General features: G+C 44.4%; 1 long non-coding RNA gene across 1 annotated transcript; it reads right to left on the bottom strand.

The window, feature by feature from the left end:
• Positions 1-6264: 6264 nt before the first annotated feature.
• Positions 6265-8267, bottom strand: LOC111607114. Its single transcript, XR_002752308.1, has 2 exons — positions 7055-8267; positions 6265-6437 (listed from the first exon to the last, which is right to left on the bottom strand). It is a non-coding gene; the product is annotated as an uncharacterized LOC111607114 (long non-coding RNA).
• Positions 8268-24024: the final 15757 nt, after the last annotated feature.

The following is a 24024-nucleotide window of genomic DNA, read 5'->3' as shown; positions in this document are numbered from 1 at the left end:
CGCATTACCGCCACCTGCTGAAAGAAATAATCACTACAAGAAGGGCCATGGCACCAAACGCGGTGCTTTCTCGTTCACAAGACAGATGCCTAAAGAAACTGCTGAACTATCAAAAAATAAAAAAAATACGGCAGTCTTATGGTTGTTACGCAGGATTCTTAGTGTCAAAAGGAAAATGATCCATAATTTTTTAAATAATCAGAACCAGATTTATTGGCCCAGATTGTGAAACAAAGTAAGAATTTTGACTTTTTGAAGTGCTCAGGTAACTTGGTTCTGGGTTTTTGTTTGTTCTGGTTCTGGTTCGTCTGGCATGTCTCTGTTCATCTTTCCCTCCGTCCTGTCTCGTCTGCCACGTCCTGCTGCTACACACCCCATAGCATGCTACTGCCACCACTGTGCTTCACTCTAAGGATGGTGTTGTCATGGTGATGAGGCAGGTTGCATCCACAGCAGAGTTTGATCTGTTTCAGATTCATAGCAAAGTTGTGAATATGGTTCCTTGGTTTTTTATTTTTAATATTCTGCAAAACGTTTTCCACATCATAGCGAGATATTAATGTGCTTATAATTAAAGAAAAGAATTTAATCTGGAAAAAGACTATAAATGATTAAATAATAATAAAATTCACAGGTGTATTAAAAAACTCTAACAAAATAATGCTATTTTTATTCTTATTAATGTTTTTAATATTGGCAGAAGCAAACTTTTCATTTTGCTTCTGCCGTTTTCCAGCTCCAATCATCCATAAAATGAAGTTGAGTTAATCTCTTTAATACAATAAAATGCAAATGTATTCACCCCCCATGAGCCTGCATAAAAAAACCTGCCACACTTTTTAGATTTTATTGGTGAAACGTTTCATCCTTCCCAAACAGAAGCCTAAATGGGAAAGTTGAACACTCAGCTAATCAGCAACAGCAACGACATTAATGTCTTTTCTCTTTGCTTTATGGATGCTGACACATAAAGCAGCTTTTCTCACCAGCAGGTGGCGCTGTGGGATCGCTCCGTGATTTTCTTTGTTTTGTGTTGACTGGAAATGTCAGGAAGTGAAAAAAATGCCTCAAATAAGGATCAAAATGTGATTTATATCAGAAAATCTGATGCAATTAACCACAAACCTTTTCTTTTGATATTTTGTTTGTATTTCCTCTAATTCATGTAAAGAACTTCGAATTGCCCCGTTGCTGAAAATGTGCTAAATAAATAAAGATTCATCTGCAAAAATGGAACAAAATGGAAATCGATTAGGTGGAGAAGATAATTATATCTACTGATTTTACAGATTAAATTTAATACAAAAAAACCCCAAAATCCTTAGAAATCTGGAAGAAGTTAAATTAATGTTGTAATTAAAATATAAGATTTAAAAATCCTTTAAAACACGTAAACAAAGAAAATTCAGATGAAGTTTTTAAAGCTGACTGTAAAATGAATCGGTGAACGAAAATGATCAGAAAACCTGCAGAAACAATTTCAGAAAGAAACTCAAATTCTTTAAAAATAATCGTTTAAAAAGGAAATAAAGTATATTTGGGTAAAATATATTTAGATAAAAGAGCATAAAATAATCTGTTTACAACCAGCCAGTTTCTTCGTTTCCGTGTAAATATTTTTATTTTCATGCTTTTTTTAACAACAGCCTCCAAATGGACTCAAAATTTCAGCATAAAATATTTTCTAACTTCCAAACATTTAGGTCAAAACTCTATTCATCTAATAAATATTTTACTGTATTGACATTTTCAGCCGATTCCTGTCTGTTGGAAATAAATGAATAACGGCCCAGGTAAATACAGGCAGCGTGCAGCAGGGGGCGCTACAGCCCACTGTAAAACGTAACTGATAGAAAACTGTTAAGTTTGTTTTGATAATGATTATCTAACGGATTGTTTTTCTGTAAGTTGGTAAAAAACCAGAAATCAATCTCACCTTCTTCAGGTCAATGAAGTGAAACAGAAATTTCAGTTTTTAAAACGTCAGCAGTCGCAGAAAAACACATTTCTGAGGAAACTCAACATTTCTGCAGCAGAAACATTCATATCCAGTGAAAACATTTAATCACTCCTGCTTTAATTGGAATAAATTGAACTTTGTATTTTTCCCCTTTACAGCAGAAATTAAAAATAAATTTTACACATAAAGAAAGCTGAACTGGAATTGCTAAATCCTTGTAGCGTTTATAGTTTAACCTGAAGTCTTCCTGCTGAGGGTTTGTCTGTGTATCGTTTTCATTAATGGTCCTTAAATGAAGTCTGTCTGCGTTGTTGTTGCTCCCCTCATGTGAAGGCATCAGGACTTTCCTTCATTTCCTTCATCACATCTGAGAAATGATGGATTGATTATTGGATCATATTTACTCTGGTGTTTCTGCAGAACATCTGTTTCCCGTTTCGTCCAGAAAATGACTGAATGACGAGTTCAGATGAAGGAAAATGTTTCTTTGTTTGTCCCTGAGTGATCAGACTGCCTCTGTTGTGGTTCCTGGTAGCTCTGACACGTTATTATTGCTGCGCTGAAACGTCCTGCGGAGCTTTACGGCTTTACATCACGTCTGATGGTGTTAGAAAATAACTGCTCATGTTCTCCCTGAATGTTTCTCCTGTGATTTAATCAAGTTTCGCCATGAAATATAATTATTATTATTGTTATGATCACACTGTGATTTATTTTCGCTACATGTTTTATTTTAGTAAAGAGGCTTATTGGATATTAAAACATGTTTTATTCTTTTACAGATACTAAATTGTTATCACAGAGAAACTAATAGTAACTTTAATAAACCGTGTTGTGAATCATCACTGCAGCTCAGCTGCTTTTAAAGGTTTATTCCTGTTTTAAAATGTATTAATGCTGTCATATGGAGGAGCGTCCAGGATGTGTGTGGTCAGCACAAAGCCGCTTAGCTGGGTATTCTGGCTGTTTTATCTTCATGCTAACATTTCATTAGCCACTCCCAGATTTATTTTACAGAAAACGTCATTAGAGTCTGTATTATCATATTGAATAAGAATCACAAGAAAAATATTTATTAATAAATCTGGATGCTCAGTTAAATTTTAGGAGCCATGTTGATAAAATCAGCAAAACCGTCAAATAGAAACTGCTATAAAATTATTAGAAATTGTTTAACTCTCCACTGTGCAGAGACGTTTTGAACTCCATGATGGTCTCAGACCATCAGCAAGTCTCTATAATCAGTTTTATATTAGTTTTATATTACAAGGTTTTATATCAGAAGCCAATCAGATTCCATCATTGTCACATTTTGGCTAAATTTGGCATTTTGAACTTTCCTACTTTTATAAATTATAATCTTTTAAAATGGACTTTTAGGTGTTTAAACGGATTTGCACTAAACCATGAAGTGATTGCATTCAGAGCCTGCAGCAGATACTAAATGTGGTTCAGTTCTCAGTCTGAGGATCTGACCTCACTTCCTGTTGATTTAAAGTCTGAAACAGTTTTAATATGTTCAAAAAACAAATGTAATGTAATGTCAGAAACAGAACTGTATCCATTTTTAATGTTTTGTGTTTGTAGATGTTGTCAACATTATGTTGTGCGATTTGAAATGATCTTCACTTCAATGTTTTAGAGTTAATGTTTAAAAGTTCATCCAGGGACAAACGCTGCGAATCAGCAGCTGCTGCTTCACTGTGACGCAAACATTTCTGCTCACTTTGTCTGTCCCTGTCAAATAAACTTAATAATAATAATAATAATAACTGAAGTGTTTTATTCTATCAACAGAGTTGATTTTACTCCCAATCTGATTTAAATCGTTTGAGATGTTAATCTATTTATTAAGAATATTCATTTTTTTCATCTACATGTGTTTTAGCTAACAGTTAATCATCCTGCTTAAACATTTTCTCTAATTTATTTCACTACAGCTGGTTTAAAACCATTAATATTCATTTAATCATAAATAAAATACATAAACGTGTGACGTTGCAGTGACTGCAGTTTTTCTAGAAGCAGCTAAAAACTGTTAGCTCCATGCTAAACGATAGCTTTATCTCAGATTAGCTGTTTAGCTTCTAAACTTTGTAAATTGATTTTAAGAACAATGAAGCTGTTCAGAACATTCATTTTATTCATCTTCAGAATATTTCAGATTTTATTAAACTAATAATTTTAATGTTCACATTTCTGAAATATCTGTTTTTATAGTAATATATTTTGTAGAGTTATAGAATAAATGCTACAACCTCAGCTTTGGAATGTTGGCTTCCTGCAGCTAACATTCAAACTTCTTTCATATTTATATAAATATGATTACATGTTTAGTCTGTCCCGACTGCAGGAGTTATGAACACATGAATCAGACAGTGTTTGATTCATGTTCTCACTGCACGTCTCTGTTGCCTTTTTCTGGTTCAGCAGGAATAAAATCGGATTTCATTTCAGACTGAAGTATTTTGGTGGAAGCTGCAGAGAAACTGAAACGATGTTTAAAATATTTCTGCTGATTTTTATTCTAAAAACCGGAGCAGGATTACAGTTGGAAATGTTCATAACTTATTTTACTTTAACCTGAACATTCCCTGGGTTTCTGACGTATTTTATCACGCAGAGCAGAAAGTGAACATGATGTCGGATTTTAAAAACGTCTTTCTGGACGTCCCATCTGTCCCTCAGTGGACAAATTTCATTTCAGATCAGAAAATAATCATCCAGAATCAGCCGGGAATTTCCTCAGCGAGGCCGGAATGCCATGTTGTTTTAATTTAAATCGTTTTACTTTAACTGGACCGTTTCTTCTTCAATGAGGACAGAAAGACAATAATTATACTAATAATCCTGTTTACTAAATTATCTTTCTATTTTTATCTTTATGCTATAATAAACTGCAGGATGAATGAGAAATGATTTTATTTTAAATGTATCTTAGAGTCGTGATCTCATGTGTGAAGTTCCAACGGGTCAGCGGCATCGACCGGCCGGTTCCAAATGTGGCTGAGTTGGTAACACAGCTGTCCTGCAGACAGGACCGGGTGGGCGGGGCTAAGCGAGTGGGCGGGGCTAAGAGTCTAACCTCTATTGCCCCTTTTCCACCGGCTCTATTTCGGAGTGACCGCGTTTCCACCGGCCGGCTCGGCTCTGTAGCACGGTGCCGCCCCCTGGTGGTGGGGGGTGTAGCGCTCCGCCTCCAGGCGCCATGTGATGTGCTTCGTTACGCGACCTAAGGCCAGATGTTGTTTTTCTGGGACAAAAGAAGAAGAGAGAGCTGAGCTATTGTTTTATAGCCAATTGTGATTTTTCTGGGACTTCAAGAAAATGCGCGGTGGGAGGAAAACTGTGATGTGGTGAGGAAGAGGAGGAGGAGGAAGAGGAGGACAGCTGATCTCCACCTTGCAGGGAGGAAAGCAGGTGGTTCAGACGGTGCAGGTGAGCTAACGATGATTTTTGTATTAAACTTCTATAAAACTTGTAATAGTGCCGAATATACATGAGCTAATGTTAGCCAGGGTGTTGCAAATAACGTAATAGTGTCAGAATTCATTCCCAATGTGTTTTCAGATGTTGGTGAACTGCAGACCATCGCGGTTCTTCCTGCAGCCTCTGAGTTGGAGGATCTCATCAGTGTCCGTCTTCCTGACCGCCGGTCGGTTTTTACCTCCAGGATGTCCAGAGACCTTCAGCTTCTGGAGCAGGAACCACATGAGCTCCATGTGCTGATGAAACATTTCTAATTTCAAATGTGTCTGATGTTCTTAGAGTTGAAGTGCATTAACAATCTGTTGTTTTTCACTTCAATATGTTTAATTATGATTCATCTGATGTCCAAGTTACACTGAGAACAAATAAAACTGTATTCCTTCTAATCTGACTGGTTCTAGTTTTAATCAAACCTTCATGTTTCCACTTTTTAGTCTCTAAGAATTAAAGTTTAAACTCTTAGTCTTATTTATCACTAATTAAGGTTCCAGGTTTTGGACACATTTTCTCTTTCTTACGTTGAAGATTCTCCAGGCAGACAGATAAACAGAGTGGATAGAAAGATGATGTAGAAAGTAGAAATGAACATGACTTGTATTTTGGGTTTTTGTTAATAGCAGCCCTGATAATAAGGTGAAAATGTTTGGTTTGCTGAATAATGTATTAATAATGTGTCAATGACATATTTCTACACCATAATGTTATTTTCACTCTGTCTAAAGCTCCTCTCGTTTTGGGAGGATTGTATTAGGACCTTGATGCCAAACAAACTACAGTTTGTACAATAATGTGAGGAGAGATTATAAAAAAGAGACTTTGTTCACTGAGAGAAAACAGCATTTATTTTCTTCTTTTATTTGCCTCGGCTCTTCGTGGAGCTCTGCCATCAGCTGGTAGCTGCTTCCTCCTGAAGGAGATCCAGTTGTTGTTCTGACGGTTCTCCTCATCGTTCTCCATCATGTCAGCCATGTTCCTCCTCTTCTGTTCTCTGGGAAAAGTAATCAGATGTTAGAGCTTGCAGCACATAAATGTAGATAAATAACAGAGTTACTAATGTGGGAGTTACAAACACAGAAGGAATTATTTAAAACAGACATGTTACTTTATATATATGCAAATACTTTTTTTACCATCCAGACCTGAACAATTATAAATAACTGCAATAGTTGCATTAATTAAAGACAAAACGTAATTAGTTGTAAGTTTTTTACCTATGCAGACATACAGCATAGGTATAAAATACTGCTATCGTTTTCTTTAGGTTTATTGGTTTTATGTCCTCTACAATTAATAATTCATAACCATTTAATAACTGAATATCATATAACATGTTTTATTATCACAATGGGGGAAACTCCGATGCAATAACAGCAAAATGAGAAACAATCGAAGCTCATAGATTCAAGATAAAACAATAAAACCAAATGAAGGCAAAATGCTGAACAATATTGACATTATTTAGAAGTGAGGAATGTGAAACTGAGTAGCTTCAGAAAATGTGTTTGAGCAATAAAAATACTTTGTGTTTCAAATGTCTTCCATGACTGTATGTAGGCAACTTTAAATATATTAAAAATCAGACAGATATATCTACAAACTGCTCACCTGGCTGGAGAGCAGCGGCGGCGGCGTTAGCTGCATCTGGGTCGGTGTTTGTATCTTCATCACTTCCGTGTTGCAGCGAGTTGAAACGTTGCGCCTCGTTTTTCTTCTCTTTGCTGCTCCGTCTGACCGTCTGACCGCGCCCTCAGCCAATCAGTGACCTGGAGCGAAGCTTGCGTCACTGGCTGGGCTGGGCCTGCTCCGAAAAGAAGCCGGTAGAAAAGTTCGGAAAGCGAGCCGGGCCGGGTCGGGCTGCCTGCCCGGCAACCTCCAGTTGCTGATCTGTAGACTTTTGCTGAGGAAGAGAAATTTTTCTTCACATGAAAATATCGGCTGATCATTGATCTTCCAAAACTAAGGAAATGAGAATCGATCAACCGATAACCGACCGGCCAATTCCCCCTGGTCTCTGGTTCTGATGGAATTGTGACATTAGTTTGGACCAGAACCGGCGGTCGGGTTCTGTCTCTGCAGGTTCAAGCTGATCCTTGGGGTCAGTGCTGGAACAATAATTCGTCTTGCTGTGAATCCGGAGGGAGGAGTCATGCTGCGGGCCGCATGTTTTCAGCTGGTTATCCTGAGGGGATAAAGGGACCAGGCGGTTCTTAAAGGGCCAGACCGAGAAAACGCCACGATGATGATGATGGCGGCCCTTCCTCCTCTGATGATGTCAGTCCAACATGGCGGATCCTGCATAATGGATGCATGTTTTGTCGCAGCGTTCCGCCTCATTTCCTCCTCATCAAACTTTAACTTCCTGTTTCAGCCTGAAATATTCATACAGACGCAAAGCTGAACATCGGACCAGAACCAAAATAAGAAAAGGAACCTGAACAAGGACCAGAACCGAAACCTGAACCAGAACCGGAACTGGAACCAGGAGCAGAAGCAGGTGATTGCGCAGAGCAAAGCATGCTGGGACAGTGCCAGCACCAAAACCAGTTCTGACCCAACAGAACCGGTTCTGTTCCTGCCGTAGCATTCAGTCAGGCTGGGCTCCATACTTTGACTAGGCCACTCAGCACCTCCACTCTTCTAGTTTTCAGCCATTCTCCTGCTGAGTTCTAAACCCAGTTCTGATGGACCCACAACAGAACCGGTTTCATCCATCTTGGTCCTGCCTGACCCAGTCCAACAACAGCGGCCATCTTAGTTCTATACAGCCGGTGGGTCATCAGAACCTTGCTACGCAGAACCAGTGAAGCCGGTCCAGCCGAGGCCCGGTACTGATCCGATAGCAACCTGGTTCTGTGATGGCTGCTAACCCGCTCCGACGGCGCTCAGTGAGTGTGTGTGTTGGTGTGTGTGTGTGGAGCAGAAACAGGCAGCAGCTTCTTTTATTTATTAGGTTTCAACAAAACAGCTTTTACAGCAGATGTTTCAGAGGGACACACACTGTAACACACACACTGTAACACACACTGTAACACACACACACACACTGTAACACACACACTGTAACACACACACTGTAACACACACACTGTAACACACACTGTAACACACACTGTAACACACACACTGTAACACACACACTGTAACACACACACTGTAACACACACTGTAACACACACTGTAACACACACACACACACTGTAACACACACACACACTGTAACACACACACACACACACCGTAACACACACTGTAACACACACTGTAACACACACACTGTAACACACACTGTAACACACACTGTAACACACACACACACACTGTAACACACACACACACACACTGTAACACACACTGTAACACACACTGTAACACACACACACACACTGTAACACACACACTGTAACACACACTGTAACACACACTGTAACACACACACACACACTGTAACACACACACACACTGTAACACACACTGTAACACACACTGTAACACACACACTGTAACACACACACACACTGTAACACACACACACACACTGTAACACACACACACCGTAACACACACTGTAACACACACTGTAACACACACACACACTGTAACACACACACTGTAACACACACTGTAACACACACTGTAACACACACACACACACACTGTAACACACACTGTAACACACACACACACACACTGTAACACACACACACACTGTAACACACACACACACTGTAACACACACACACACACTGTAACACACACACACCGTAACACACACTGTAACACACACTGTAACACACACACACACTGTAACACACACTGTAACACACACTGTAACACACACACACACACTGTAACACACACTGTAACACACACACACACACACTGTAACACACACACACACTGTAACACACACTGTAACACACACACACACACACACTGTAACACACACACACACACTGTAACACACACACACACACTGTAACACACACACACACACTGTAACACACACACACACTGTAACACACACTGTAACACACACACACCGTAACACACACACACACTGTAACACACACACACACACTGTAACACACACTGTAACACACACACACCGTAACACACACACACACTGTAACACACACAGGCTTGCGTTTCTATCTTTGTGGGGACTTTCCATTGACTTCCATTCATTTCTACATCCCAACCAAAACTCAATTCACACTTTAGTCCTAAATCTGACCCCTGACCCAAAAACAGCGTTTACCTTGTGGGGCCCAGGTTTCGGTCCCACAAGGAGCAGCGGGTCCCCACAACGTATTACAAACAAACGTGCACACACACACCCACACACCCCTGGAAGCCATTTTGTATCGACTCTACTGCGTCTCCTACTCCTACTGCGGAGGAGAAACAGGAAGGTGAATTCTGGCGTCCCGTTGAGCCGTTCTCCGTCCGTCTGTGCGTCGGCCTCGGCCGGGTTCTGCAGAACCAGAGACCAGCAGAAGGTTCACCTCTGATGGACTCAGAAGAACAAAGCCAAGGTTTTTGGAGTGGCCTAGTCCAAGTTCAGAGTCAGGACGCAGCTGGTTTTTTTTCTTCAAATTGATCAGTTTGAGTTTAACTGATTCGGACTGAATAGCAGGAATGTTTCTATTTTGACCTCGGATGTTCCTGAAGGCACCACGCGATGGAAGCGGTTTCTGCCTCCTCTCTGTGACTCGAACAGCATCGGCAGCCAGGGACTGAACTCTGCTGCTCATAACAGAAGAGCTTTCATAATATTCCCAGAGCTTTTAATGGAAAACATCCAGCAGCCCAGGTTTCCTGTGAGAGCGCCGCTCCGAACAACGAGGACGCTTTGTTCTGGATCTCTGGACGGCGTGGGCGAGGAGAGAAACAACAAGCGGAGAAAAAAGGAAACGGCAGATTGATGAAAAGCCAAACTGGTCCCAGGACGCCATGTTCTTCTTCTGCACATATTAAAAACTCCCACACGTTTCAGGAGAATTAGCCGCGCAAGCTAGCTTAACGACTCATTAGTTTCACCTGATGGAGGCTCTGTGGGCGGCGGGCCGGACCAGAACTTCAGCAGAATCGGACCAGAACCGGTAGGAGAGCTGGTTCTGATAAGGTTCTGCAGAGGTGGAAACTGTACAAACATAATGTACTTGAGTAAAAGTTACTCTGATAACATTTTACTCGTAGTAAACTGTTGAAGTAAAAAGTACGTCATTAAAATGTAACTAAAAGGTAATTAGTTAATGAGCAGAAAGTTTTGAATTAAACAGCATCTTAATAAATAAAAATTCAACACCAAGTGAATCCTGTCGGCCATCACGAAGATCTGGGATGTTTTCTGTCTATTTTTAATGAGACATAAATTTCTCCAGTCTGCAGCTTCCCTCCTCTTCCTCAGAACCTGGCAGGCTTCATCTTCATCCGCTGTCCAACATGTCCGCTGTCCCTCCTGTCTGACAGTTTTAAGTCACTGACTCCATGAAGAGCCTGCAGATAAAGCCAATATTATTTAAGTTTCTTTTAAATATTAATTTAATGTGGAACATAAATGAAGCCAGGTCTTTATAAAAACCAATATCTCTGCCACAATGTCTTAAAAATATCACACACACAGAATCGATATCAGAAAAGTTTTCATCTCCATGAACCTGAATAAATCCACCACTGAACATGCCGACCCATAGGGGGCAGTGTAGCGCTGAGCTAAAGCCTGTCAGCTAATCATATTGCTTAAAAACAAGCACAACTTTCTGTTAGGAATCAAGCATGGCGTCAGGAGTTGGGTGTGTAGGTTGAACTGTTTTTAAGAGGCACATTAGAATATGAAGCTAAGAAACGAGATGGGAAATATCGCCGCATTATTTGTTGCAGGCTTTAATACACAGGACCAAAATCACAAAACACAAATACAGAGTTTTCTCAAATTTCCATTTTGGTGGGAGTTTTTATAAATAATTGTTTGTAGAGAAATTAAACAGAGTTTTGTGTGAATGAAACGTTTCTGTTTTACGGCCGTGGCTTTTTCCTCCTCATGGTCAGACTTCAGCCTCGGCGTTTCCTCTGATTCATCACCAGGGGGCCCCGCAGACGGACCAACGCAGTTTTCCTACCGTTGAATTTTCTGTTTTACTCATTAATGGATATGCTTTCAAATAAGAATTGAGTGAAACAATCAAAACCAACTCCAGTAAAAGTTCAGCTTTTGTAAACAACTTCAGAAAGTACAGAAGGCCAGGCACTGCTGGATCAGAACCAGGACCAGAACCAGGACCAGAACAGAGACTCCATTAAAACCTTCAGGAAAACTTTGAGTGGAAAGATGTGTGTTTTCCACATCGCTACTCATTTCTCTGCTTCTTGGAGGGCTGTGAGCTCTTAGTCGTCCTCGGCTGTTTGGTCAACATGTGTTGTTTTGAAAATGCTCATAAATAAATTTGAATTTGACTGAAAAGCGGTGCTATCAGTGGAGTCTCAGTTCATGAAAGATTCATGGCTGTGGAGGTTCTGACAGAAGCTCCTTCAGGCTTTATGGGCTCTTTTCTTAAAAACAACAATAATTTGAATTTTACCTCAGCTAGAAAACGTTTTCATGGAGCTGAACAGAGTCGCCCTCATTTCAAAGGACTAACGAGCCGTAAAGCCACGCTGACGTTTGGTATCAAATTTAAACTTTCACCAACATCTTTAAAAGAAAATAAGCATGTAAAGAAGTCTCAAAAACACCCTAGAGTACGCTAGGTCGTCTCTTCGTTTATCGCAGCGTAAGCTAGGTCGTCTCTTCGTTTATCGCAGCGTACGGCAGGTCGTCTCTTCGTTTATCGCAGCGTAAGCTAGGTCGTCTCTTCGTTTATCGCAGCGTACGGCAAGTTGTCTCTTTGTTTATCGCAGGGTACGCTAGGTCGTCTCTTCGTTTATCGCAGCGTAAGCTAGGTCGTCTCTTCGTGTATCGCAGCGTAAGCTAGGTCGTCTCTTCGTGTATCGCAGCGTACGGTAAGTCGTCTCTTCGTGTATCGCAGCGTACGGCAAGTCGTCTCTTCGTTTATTGCAGCGTAAGCTAGGTCGTCTCTTCGTTTATCGCAGCGTACGGCAAGTCGTCTCTTCGTTTATCGCAGCGTACGGCAGGTCGTCTCTTCGTTTATCGCAGCGTACGGCAAGTTGTCTCTTCGTTTATCGCAGGGTACGCTAGGTCGTCTCTTCGTTTATCGCAGCGTAAGCTAGGTCGTCTCTTCGTGTATCGCAGCGTAAGCTAGGTCGTCTCTTCGTGTATCGCAGCGTACGGTAAGTCGTCTCTTCGTGTATCGCAGCGTACGGCAAGTCGTCTCTTCGTTTATTGCAGCGTAAGCTAGGTCGTCTCTTCGTTTATCGCAGCGTACGGCAAGTCGTCTCTTCGTTTATCGCAGCGTACGCTAGGTCGTCTCTTCGTTTATCGCAGCGTACGCTAGGTCGTCTCTTCGTGTATCGCAGCGTACGGCAAGTCGTCTCTTCGTTTATCGCAGCGTACGCTAGGTCGTCTCTTCGTGTATCGCAGCGTACGGCAAGTCGTCTCTTCGTTTATCGCAGCGTAAGCTAGGTCGTCTCTTCGTGTATCGCAGCGTACGGCAAGTCGTCTCTTCGTTTATCGCAGCGTACGGTAAGTCGTCCCTTCCTTTATCGCAGCGTAAGCTAGGTCGTCCCTTCGTGTATCGCAGCGTACGGCAAGTCGTCTCTTTGTTTATCGCAGCGTACGGCAAGTCGTCTCTTCGCTTATCGCAGCATACGGCAAGTCATCTCTTCGTTTATCGCAGCGTACGCTAGGTCGTCTCTTCGTTTATCGCAGCGTACGGCAGGTCGTCTCTTCGTTTATCGCAGCGTAAGCTAGGTCGTCTCTTTGTTTATCGCAGCGTACGCTAGGTCGTCTCTTCGTTTATCGCAGCGTACGGCAGGTCGTCTCTTCGTTTATCGCAGCGTACGCTAGGTCGTCTCTTCGTGTATCGCAGCGTACGCTAGGTCGTCTCTTCGTTTATCGCAGCGTACGGCAAGTCGTCTCTTCGTTTATCGCAGCGTAAGCTAGGTCGTCTCTTCGTTTATCGCAGCGTACGGCAAGTCGTCTCTTCGTTTATCGCAGCGTACGGTAAGTCGTCCCTTCGTTTATCGCAGCGTAAGCTAGGTCGTCTCTTCGTTTATCGCAGCGTACGGCAAGTCGTCTCTTCGTTTATCGCAGCGTAAGCTAGGTCGTCTCTTCGTTTATCGCAGCGTACGGCAAGTCGTCTCTTCGTTTATCGCAGCGTACGGCAAGTCGTCTCTTCGTTTATCGCAGCGTACGCTAGGTCGTCTCTTCGTGTATCGCAGCGTACGGCAAGTCGTCTCTTCGTTTATCGCAGCGTACGGCAAGTCGTCTCTTCGTTTATCGCAGTGTATGGCAGGTCGTCTCTTCGTTTATCGCAGCGTACGGCAGGTTGTCCCTTCGTTTATCGCAGCGTACGGCAAGTCGTCTCTTCGTTTATCGCAGCGTACGCTAGGTCGTCTCTTCGTTTATCGCAGCGTACGGCAAGTCGTCTCTTCGTTTATCGCAGCGTACGCTAGGTCGTCTCTTCGTTTATCGCAGCGTACGGCAAGTCGTCCCTTCGTTTATCGCAGCGTACGCTAGGTCGTCTCTTCGTGTATCGCAGCGTACGGCAAGTCGTCTCTTCGTTTATCGCAGCGTACGGCAAGTCGTCTCTTCGTTTATCGCAGTGTATGGCAGGTCGTCTCTTCGTTTATCGCAGCGTACGGCAAGTCGTCTCTTCGTTTATCGCAGCGTACGGCAGGTTGTCCCTTCGTTTATCGCAGCGTACGGCAAGTCGTCTCTTCGTTTATCGCAGTGTATGGCAGGTTGTCCCTTTGTTTATCGCAGCGTACGGCAGGTTGTCCCTTCGTTTATCGCAGCGTACGGCAAGTCGTCTCTTCGTTTATCGCAGTGTATGGCAGGTTGTCCCTTTGTTTATCGCAGCGTACGGCAGGTCGTAACGCGTCTCTAGGAGCCCTAAGGAGTTGAACATTGAAATGTGAGAGAAACGGATCATCATCACGGATCATCATGGTGTGAATTGAACCAAAGTCTTGGTTTATTTCATGTGTTTTTCCAAAGACATTTATTCATCACAGCAACTTACCATATTAATGTTCATTAACGTTTTAAATCTAATCATCCATTTAGGAAACATGTTCAGCTGCCTACAGGAAGAAACAAACCATCTTTCATTTCAAAATATTCCTGCTCCCTCAGTTCTCTTCATCCTCCACTTCACCTGTGGGCATGACAGGGACTGTGGGAGGAGTACCCAGAGAAAACCCACGCAGGCAGGAGACAGCATGCAGGCTCCCCACTGATGGACCCGGCCATGTTTTCTAGTTTTATTAAATTGAAGAACTCATCACTGGAGGGAAAAGCTGCTTTTAGTTTAATTGTTTTAAATTTCTTTTTGCAGTTTTGGTGGAGGAGCAGAATTTGGTTGAAGCTCCTGGGACGAATAATCTCCAGGTGTTTAGAGGAGTAGCCATCTTTAAATCAGAGCCTGGAAAACAGATTCTGGATCTTCATTGTTAAAAACATTGTAACCTACAGAGGTTGTGGGTTTGATTCCCGACCAGCCTCTGCTCATTCACCACCAAATATGGACCGACCGGGCCTTTGCCGCTCCACCACGGTTTCAGGTCTGAGTCTAGCTGAAACGGGCGGTTTCTGGAAGACGGGCGGGTCCGCCGTATCAGAACCGGATCCCCTCCGGGTTTCCCCTCCCGTTTAATTAATTGTCTCTGCAGTAGCAGCTGTCGTCTCTGGAGTCCCACCGGTTCTGCTGCGATCCGGCGGCAGCGCGTTTAATGATGAAGCATCTGGACGCTGGCGCCGCAGAAGAAGCACATCCATCCTGAGCCTTGAAGAGCTGCACTTCACACAGTCTGAAGACTCAACATCTGGGTCATCTTCGCGTTTCAGGCCGAACCTGACCGAGCAGCTGCAGCTGCAAGCGATGCTTAACGCTGCAGCTGTACGGCTTTATTACATGAAACAGCGAGGCATCAACGCAGCTGCTGGTCTGCCGTTAGCAAGGTGAACGTTCACCAAGAGGTTAACGTTCAACGCGGATCCGTTTAACGCGGATCACACTCCTCCTTTCACACAGCTAAACTGGACGCAGGCTGACCTGTATGGATATTTACATCAACCCCCTGTGAGGAATCATGTTTCTTTGGCGAACCCCACATCAAGGTCAGAGTCTAAAACCCGCCGTGTTAGCTCTGGTTGTGCAGTTCTATGTGAACCACAGGAATAACTTGTAGTGGCTTTCAGAGGAACGTTGAGGAGCGGTGAGAATGATTTATATTTGTGAACAAAGAATGATGTGGCGTTTACATCTCAACAAGCTGCCCAGCGTGTGGCGCTGTTTTCCCTGTGAAGTTCGTGTCTGTGTTCCGGGTTGGCCGGAGCGTTAGCGGTTAACGAACCAGCGCTAACCTCATCATGCAGGTTCAGCCGCTGAGGAGCTTTCACTCTGGTTTTATATTATTTTATGATTATTTTTAGTATTATTTGTCCGGTAACACGATGCTCCAAACCATACCAAATGTTTTGTCCACTTAGTCAGCCAGAGTTAATGCGCGCAGCTGTGTGGAGATCTGAGAATCTCGTCCCTTAAAACTCCAGCAACCAAAACAGTTTCTGTGACTCTTATTAAAACTCAACAGACAGAAATGTTAGAGCTACTAAAGCCACATTAGCAGCATTAAATTAAATCTCCGTTTGTTGCTCATCATCAGTGCAGCAGATTGAACTCATCCTGCAGGGCCGGTCCAAGGCTGCATGAGGCCTGGGGCAGAATCTGACCTAGGGGCCCCTCTTGCTGCTAAAACCATCAGCACCTCTAACAGCTTCTGGGTTGGATTTAATCTGGGAGAGAGAGTGTAGATTAACTGGCCAACCTGAAAACAATCAGTTATAATTACAGTTTATTCATTTGTATTTGTGAACAAACAGCTCAAACTCACAGATTAAACTCACAGCATCAGATTGTTGCTATGGTAACAAAACAATCCAACGATGAAGATTGTTCTTTGAACTTTTACAAAGTAAACTTGCCAGCTTCTTAAAATCTTACATATAAATGTTAATTTAAAATCTTTTAATTTATGTTGAAACCATTAAATCAAATTTAGCAGCATTGATAATCTCAATAATCAAATGTTACATTTATATATCTGTGTTAAAATATGAGCATTTATGGCCCCTGAAGCCCTGGGGGCCCCATGGAGCCGCTGACTTCATTTGGATTAAACAGAAGTGAAAATAATTGATACTCATTCTAATTGTGTTTTTGATTTGTTGTTTTTAAGACTAGTTTTGGGTTTAAATATAGTTTCACTGGAGATGTTTTCCTGTAACATTTAATCACCCAGAATTATTTTTTACATTTTCTGTCAACTTAACATCTTTAAATACAAAAACATGGTGGACCGACCGCCGGGCTGAGCAGGTTTACTGGGAGAAACTCTGAAATTAATATGTCCTTTTATAAGTTAGTTAGTTAGATGGTGAGCCACACATCATCATAAGTTGCTTTTCGCTTTAGTTTGCTTTGCAGTTATTTAAGTATTCCTTGTTATGTTATTTTCTAACACCTTACAATGTTTATATGGAGTGCACACATTAACACTGCAAGGTCAAAATTCTGTTCTGTTGTATTGATATTATTTCTTCGTTTGAGTTAGCTGGAGTTTGGCTCCTCCTCAAAGGGCCGAGGTTCCTGAAGTGCCGCTGATGGCCTCATAGTTGAACCACATGCTTCATGCTGGGGGTGTTTAGGGATTTATTTCATTGGTTTGGGTTAGTTTTCAGGTGGCAGCCATTTTGTTTTCCCCTATTGTGTCAACATGGTTTAGCGAAGGCAGGATTTAAATGCCCTTATGTCATTTCAGGTGAGGTCAGTCTGTCTTTGAGCTCAGTATGTTGCGTTGACTCTTTTATTACTGTTGTGTGAATCGTTGCTCAGACTTGTGTTCTGCCTTCTGTACTTTTGGTCCCTGACACCCTAAACTACTGCAGTTGTGTTGTGACTGTAACTTTATCCTCTGATAATACATTTAAATAAATGATCCCTCCTTCACCAGGAAGTTCAGGTGGCGAACACTCATTACTAATCCTGATTTTATTCCACAGTTCTGGTAAAGGCCCGGTCCAAACTCGGTTACATTTTCTGTCCTTTGAACCCAAAGTTCAAAGTGGCAACACGTGGAAAAGTTCATTTGGTTCATTTGCAGTTGAATCAATGTTTGTGAGACAATCAGGGTAAGATAAACGCTGCGGCCCAAAGGTTCTGACGGTTCCGACCCGAGTAGCCATTCTTCCTGCTGGTCAGTTAAATCCAGCTGAAACCCAACATGGTGAATATGAATTTCACACTTTAATCTGATTCTCAGGCAGATCTGCTGCTTTGGTTGCAACTCCGACCACCTCAGCATGCCGAGTGCTTGAACTGCACCGCTATGTTATTTACTGAACTTTGACCCCCAGATGGTCTGTGCAGACACTGACATCAGCACGCCGTGTCCAAGACGAGCAAAGAAAAGTTTCTATTTATCTCTGAGTTGTACCTGAACTGAGGGATGAAGAGCCTCCTCCTCTTCTTCCTCCCGCTGGGTGACTTCCTGGGCTCGCCATGTTTGCTCCGTTCCCCTCCAGCGAACATCAGATGTAACCGAACCGCAGGACAAAACCAGAGCATTACTTTTTAAAGAAGCGGGACGGTGATGCGTGCTGACAGCGGCTGCTAATTGGAGTAAATTAATTTACCTCGGGCGCTGCTGTTCTCACAACGCGCCGCTCGCTGCCTGAATAAGAGATGATGAGCGGCGGCCGCGGCAGCCCTGGCTTTCTGAATCATTTAGCGCCGCAATCTGCTAATTAGCGGGGAGAAAAGCCGGCTTTCAGCCACAATTAAGACGGGCCTCTGTCAGTCAGGGGGGAGGAGCGCTTCATTTATTCATCCTCTGAGCAGATGCTGAGTGCTGGGCGGGTGGGACGGAGAGCTGGGGGAGCCCAGAGCTCAACTTTTACTCTTCCTCCTCCTCCTCTTCCTCCTCCGAGGAGCCGAGAGGAGGGGGGGGGGGGGGGGGGGCAGAAACAAAGCTCAACAAAAGAGCAGGAACACACACACACACACTCTGGAGGGTGTTCATGTCTGACACACTGAGTGTTAACTGGTTGTACAGCCCAAGGTCAGACCACCACACACACACACTAAACACACACACACACACTCCGTCCCAGCAGCCTGGCATGCAGCCATGAAACCGCACTCAGGATGCATCCCAGCTGAGCGACCGCACACACACACAATAAAACACACACACTCACTAACACACACACACACACGTCTCTGCAGCAGAGTTATTGAGGTGACCGAGCTTTTCTCCTGCTGGGAGATTTAAACTAAACTTTCTCAGTTTAACTTGATGAAAGGTCACCTGCAGGAGGTCAAAGTTCACCACCTCCCTGCCGGCTGATTGGTGGAGCCAGCCGTCAGTCAGACCATCTGTGACGTAACAAAACGAGGCTTCAGCTTCTGATACCTTCAATTCAGGAAGGACCTCAGGCGATCTGCGGGAGGAAACGGGAAGCTGACGGCATCAGCTCTGGAACGAGAGCCGAGTCCGGGTCCAGAACCCGGGTCCAGAACCTGGGTCCAGAATAAACGTTTCAATCTGACTGCGGCTCGCGGCTCAACAGGAAGCTACAGAGACAACAGAACTGCCATGGTCTAGTCAAAGTCCAGGCCTCAGCCATGAGCATAACCTCAAGGAACCGAAGCAGCGAGAGAGAGTAGTTGGACCAGAACCACAGCTGATTCTGGTTCTGCAGGTTTTCAGGTGAATATTTCAGATGTTTTCCTTCCTGCTGAACTGGAACTTGGACGTCCTGCTCTCTGAAGGTTTGGCAACATGGCCGCCCCCCGCCCCTCCCCAACTGGTTTCCTTTGATCTGAAAGTCTTTGCCGCCTCATTGACTGTAATGAGATCTGGAGAATCCGTGAGGACGGCGGGGATTTGACGCCGAGCCGAAAAACTCCAGCCGGGGAATCGGCGGCGGGCACAAACAAAATCGAAAAGAGGAGAAGGGAGGAGGAAGATCTCAGATGGCTTGGCAGCGTTCCCCCCCATCCTCCGTCCCAGCATTAATTTCCCCAACGTCTGAGGCTCCTGCAAGGGGGGGGGGGGGGGGGGGGTTGGCACGGCGATGCTGGATGTTTCTCTTTACAGCGGCGTCCCTCGACGAGGAGACGACGCTGCTTTAATCTCACCAGCTGACTGCCGTCCAGTCCACTAATCAGCCCGGTGGGTGGCGGGGGGTTCTGGGTCAAGGAGACAACACTGTCACCTTCCTCACACTAAAACTTTGCTTTCGGGTCCCTGAACACAACACAACGTCTCCGCTGATCAGAGATGTTTCCAATCAGCTCCTCCACCAATCGGCAGCCAATCAGGAGGCAGCGGGCTTCAACTCCAGAGCTGCACCGTCTCTTTAACTTCCTGTAATTTGTAATGTGTTTAGCCATTTAGGATTAGCAAAGCTAATGTTTTGGTTTTTAGTTTCAATCAATTTTTTATCTCATTTTTAGCGGTTTAGCTTTAGCATCGCTAAGATTCTTATAATGAATGAAGCTAATGTTTTAGCTAGCATCTGAAACCAGGTTTAAACATCTGGCTGACTGAGCTCCAGGGTTGTGCAACATGAGTATGATGAAGTAAGTCTGGCTGGTACCGGGTCATTTGGACCCTCTGGTTCCGGTTGTTCTGAAATTGACTCATGTTGTGAAATGGATCCGTCTGGATTTATTAATGATTATTAATTAGAATCAGATTTTTACTGAAACGTTGGAACAGAACTGATTCCTCGGATCTCTGTCGTCATTTCCCAGAGCCGCACAGAACCTGGACCCGGTTCTGAAGCCAGTTCTGGAGGGGCAGAGCGGCTTTAGTTAAACTGCGGTGGAGACCGGGCCGGTACTGTGTGGTGGAACCGGCCCGGTCCAGTTCGTGCAGAGCAAGCTGAGGTCGGCCTGATCTGCTGCAAGCATGGACCAGAACCTCCTGTTCGACCTGGTTCTGGCTCTGCAGAGAACGCTGTGGTGCGGCTTCCAGAGGTCAGAGGTCAGAGTCAGGGTCACGCTCCCGCGCGCTGCAGCATCCATCTTTAATACTAAAACATTTCTCAGAACCGCGGCGGGTCCCGCGGCGCCGGCCCGGCTGTCATTAGCCGGAGTCATAATTTTTTGATAAGCTGCGCCGCATGTCATTAGCATCATGCTAATGCGGCTGCAGCTGCAGGTCAGGCCCTCACCGTTATTCTGATGAGCCGCCGTCCCGCCCGGACCGAACCGACCCGGAACGCCGTTGCCGTGAAACTTAGCCGGTCCAACAGGTCGGAACCATCTCCTCTGATCCGACTCTTTAGGTTTAGTCCCAGAAATGATTAATCGCCCTTTGCGGTGCAGAAAACAGGAAGGTTCTGATCCAACTGGACCAGAACCAGTTTGTCCCAGAGCATGATGCTGCTGCAGGTTGAGGTTCTGCAGGGTTCTGGTGTGGCCCGGTTTGGCCCAGAATTGTGGATCTGCAGAAAATGATAATTCATCTTCAACATGTAGAAATAAAAATCTGAAAAGTGTGGCGTGCTTTTACATTATGACTCTGTGAAGCTGAAGGGTAAACAACAACCAGAATGAAGTTAATTATTAACAATATTTATTGTTACATAAATAAGAGAGTTTCTCGTTTACTTTATCCATTTGTTGTCAATCCGTTAATGTTCAACTCGAATTTAAAAACCACTTCAGGCGGACAAACCCGTATAAACCACTGCAATGTTCACTGCAAACTGAAGATTCACTGGATTCACTGCAGAATGATGACATGCCATCCAAACTGGAGATCACACCAACAGAATCGGGTCTCAGATATTTTAGATCAACAGCCACATGAAACCTGAGTATTCAGGAAGTGACCCAAAGACAGACGGAGGACAAAACAATAAATGTTAGGTTGTCAGTCTGACCACAAACACCGAGAGGACACAAACAACCCAAACTGGATGCACTAACAAGAAAATCAAACTCTAAAAGGAAGCATTGATAAAACTGTAAAAACAAAAATTACTAAATGCTTATTAAATCATTTTAATCAAGTTGATCTAAAACATTAAAACACTGAATACCTGCATCGCATTAACCAGATCTGAGATCAAACTAGATGTAGCAGATCTGCTGCAGCCCTACCAGATAAAAAATATAAAAAACATCCAATTCAGTCTGATTAAAAGAGACTAATGTATCAACCTACCTGTGGCTTCACGCCCAGGTGACGCTGCGCTGCGTCATTAATAAAGCAGCTTTGTATAAAAACACGCATCAGCACAAACTAATTAAGAGAATCGATTTAAAACAGTTTTCCTCCAAACCCACATCCAGCAAACAGCGTGGGCCCGACACGCACCTGGCCTCACACAGCGTGGGCCCGACACACACCTGGCCTCACACAGCGTGGGCCCGACACACACCTGGCCTCCAGCCTCAAGCTTCCCTTTTATAGAAGCTCAGGCTGTGGAGGGAGCGCCACCTGGTGGTGACGAATGTTACAAGACGTTTCCGAGTCAGAACTCTGACTGAAGGTTCTGATCAGGAAAACGCGGCTCTGGAGTTTCCTGTAAACAAACAGGAAGTGCCAGTGAATGCACCACGGCGGCCCGTTCCCTCCTCTTCCTCCTCTGATGAAGACGAGGCAGCTGCTCAGAATACACGATGAGCGTCTGACGCCCGGCGTCCCATTAAACGGGGCCGGCGCTCCCCCCGGTTCCGGCCCGGTTCGGCCCGGCTCTTTAGGGCCTTAAGGGGAGCGGCGAGCCGCAGCACAGCGGGCCAGCTGGCTGCTTTTATGGACGAGCCGCTGTTTACGGCCAGATGTTGGAGCCGGCGGCGCCGCGGGATGGAGAACCGGCGGCGCCGCGCTTCATTCAGGAGGAGCGCTGTGTGTTTGTGTGTGTGTGTGTGTGTGTGTGGGGTGGGGTGGGGGGGGCATGAGGAAGAGGAGAAAGAGGAAGATGCAGCAGCAGAGGACCGAGCTCTCCTCCCGGCGGCGCTGCCTGGCTCCAGGGCACGGCGGCAGCGGCTCCTCATCCATGATGGGAGATCATTTAATCAGGACCCACCAGAACCTGCATTAATCACCATGGTAACCATGGGTTCTGATCAGAACCCGACTGAGAATCTGGAGGAACGATGAACACAACCAGAACTTCCAGAACCTCAGCAGAACCACAGCTGGATCTCCTCAGCAGATCATGCCTTCTGCATTAGCCACAGAATACTCAAGATGGCCGCCGTGGTTATAGTGGTCTAAATCAGCAGTAGTTATTGGCCACAGTGAATTAGGTTCACTAACTGCTAGTTTGCTAACCAATCTTAGCTTCACCAATGCTAAGCTGCTAAACACAAATGAAATTAGCAGAACCTAAAGCAATACAAATCAGTGAAATATAATGCTAAACAAAACCTAGCGGGGGGGCGTGCCGTCGTGGCGGAGGGGTCAGCGCGACCCACATTCAGAGGCAACGTGGCCTCGACGCGGCCGTCGCGGGTTCGACTCCCGGCCCAGACGACGTTTACCGCATGTCTTCCCCCTCTCCTTCAGCCTACTTTCATATAAGGGACACTAGAGCCACAAAACGACCCCCTGTGGGACGATAAAAAAACTAATATAAATAAAACCTAGTGGGAGTTATGCTAAACCAAAAACGTTTGTGGAACTTAACGCTAATCCTCAGCAGAAGCTAATGCTAAAGAAAACAATAATGGAAGCTAATGTTGAAAGGCTAAACAGGGAAACTATTGCTAAACTGTTAAGCACAAAAAATAGTGTAAGTTAATGCTAACATAAAAATTAGCAGTAGCTAACACTAACAATAAATTTGCAGAAGCAGTGCTAAACAAAAATACTGTTAGCCAACACTAAACCGCTAAGCTAAAGAAAACTAGCACAAGCTAACCTAAAATTTATTGATACATTAAAATAGACTGACGTTTACCTGACAGCAGGCTAGAATAAATGTATCCATGGCAACATCTTTGATTGACTCCTCCTGGTGGTGCCAGTGAACCCAGCGAGCGGTTCTGATACGTCACCGAGCCGGTCCAACAGAACCGAGCCACATCTGCAGATTAACCATCAGCCTTAATGTCTTGGATCTGAGCGGCTCCACCTCCTCGGCTTATTTCCCTCCGGTTCCTCTTCCTCCCGTGGCCCCTGCAGCTCCATCAGAACCTCATCAGAACCTCATCAGAACATCTTCGGCTCAGCGGGGGTTTGATTAAAAAAGGCTAAAGTTAATAAAATCATTTCCCTCCATCTGCTCCAATGAAGCTGCGGCGCCCATAAACGCATCCTCTCACTCGGCGGTGCCGCATTAACGACGCCGCGTCACAGAACGCTGCTCAACATGAGGCCTGGGGCCAGCGGGGGCCCTGACAGGCCACCAGCTGGACCACAGCGCCACAATC

Source organism: Xiphophorus maculatus, chromosome 23 (genome assembly GCF_002775205.1).
Source record: "Xiphophorus maculatus strain JP 163 A chromosome 23, X_maculatus-5.0-male, whole genome shotgun sequence".
In the NCBI taxonomy this organism is placed as follows: Eukaryota; Metazoa; Chordata; class Actinopteri; order Cyprinodontiformes; family Poeciliidae; genus Xiphophorus; species Xiphophorus maculatus.
The sequence above is the reverse complement of the archived record's forward strand: the minus strand, read 5'-3'. Positions and strand labels throughout refer to the sequence as shown.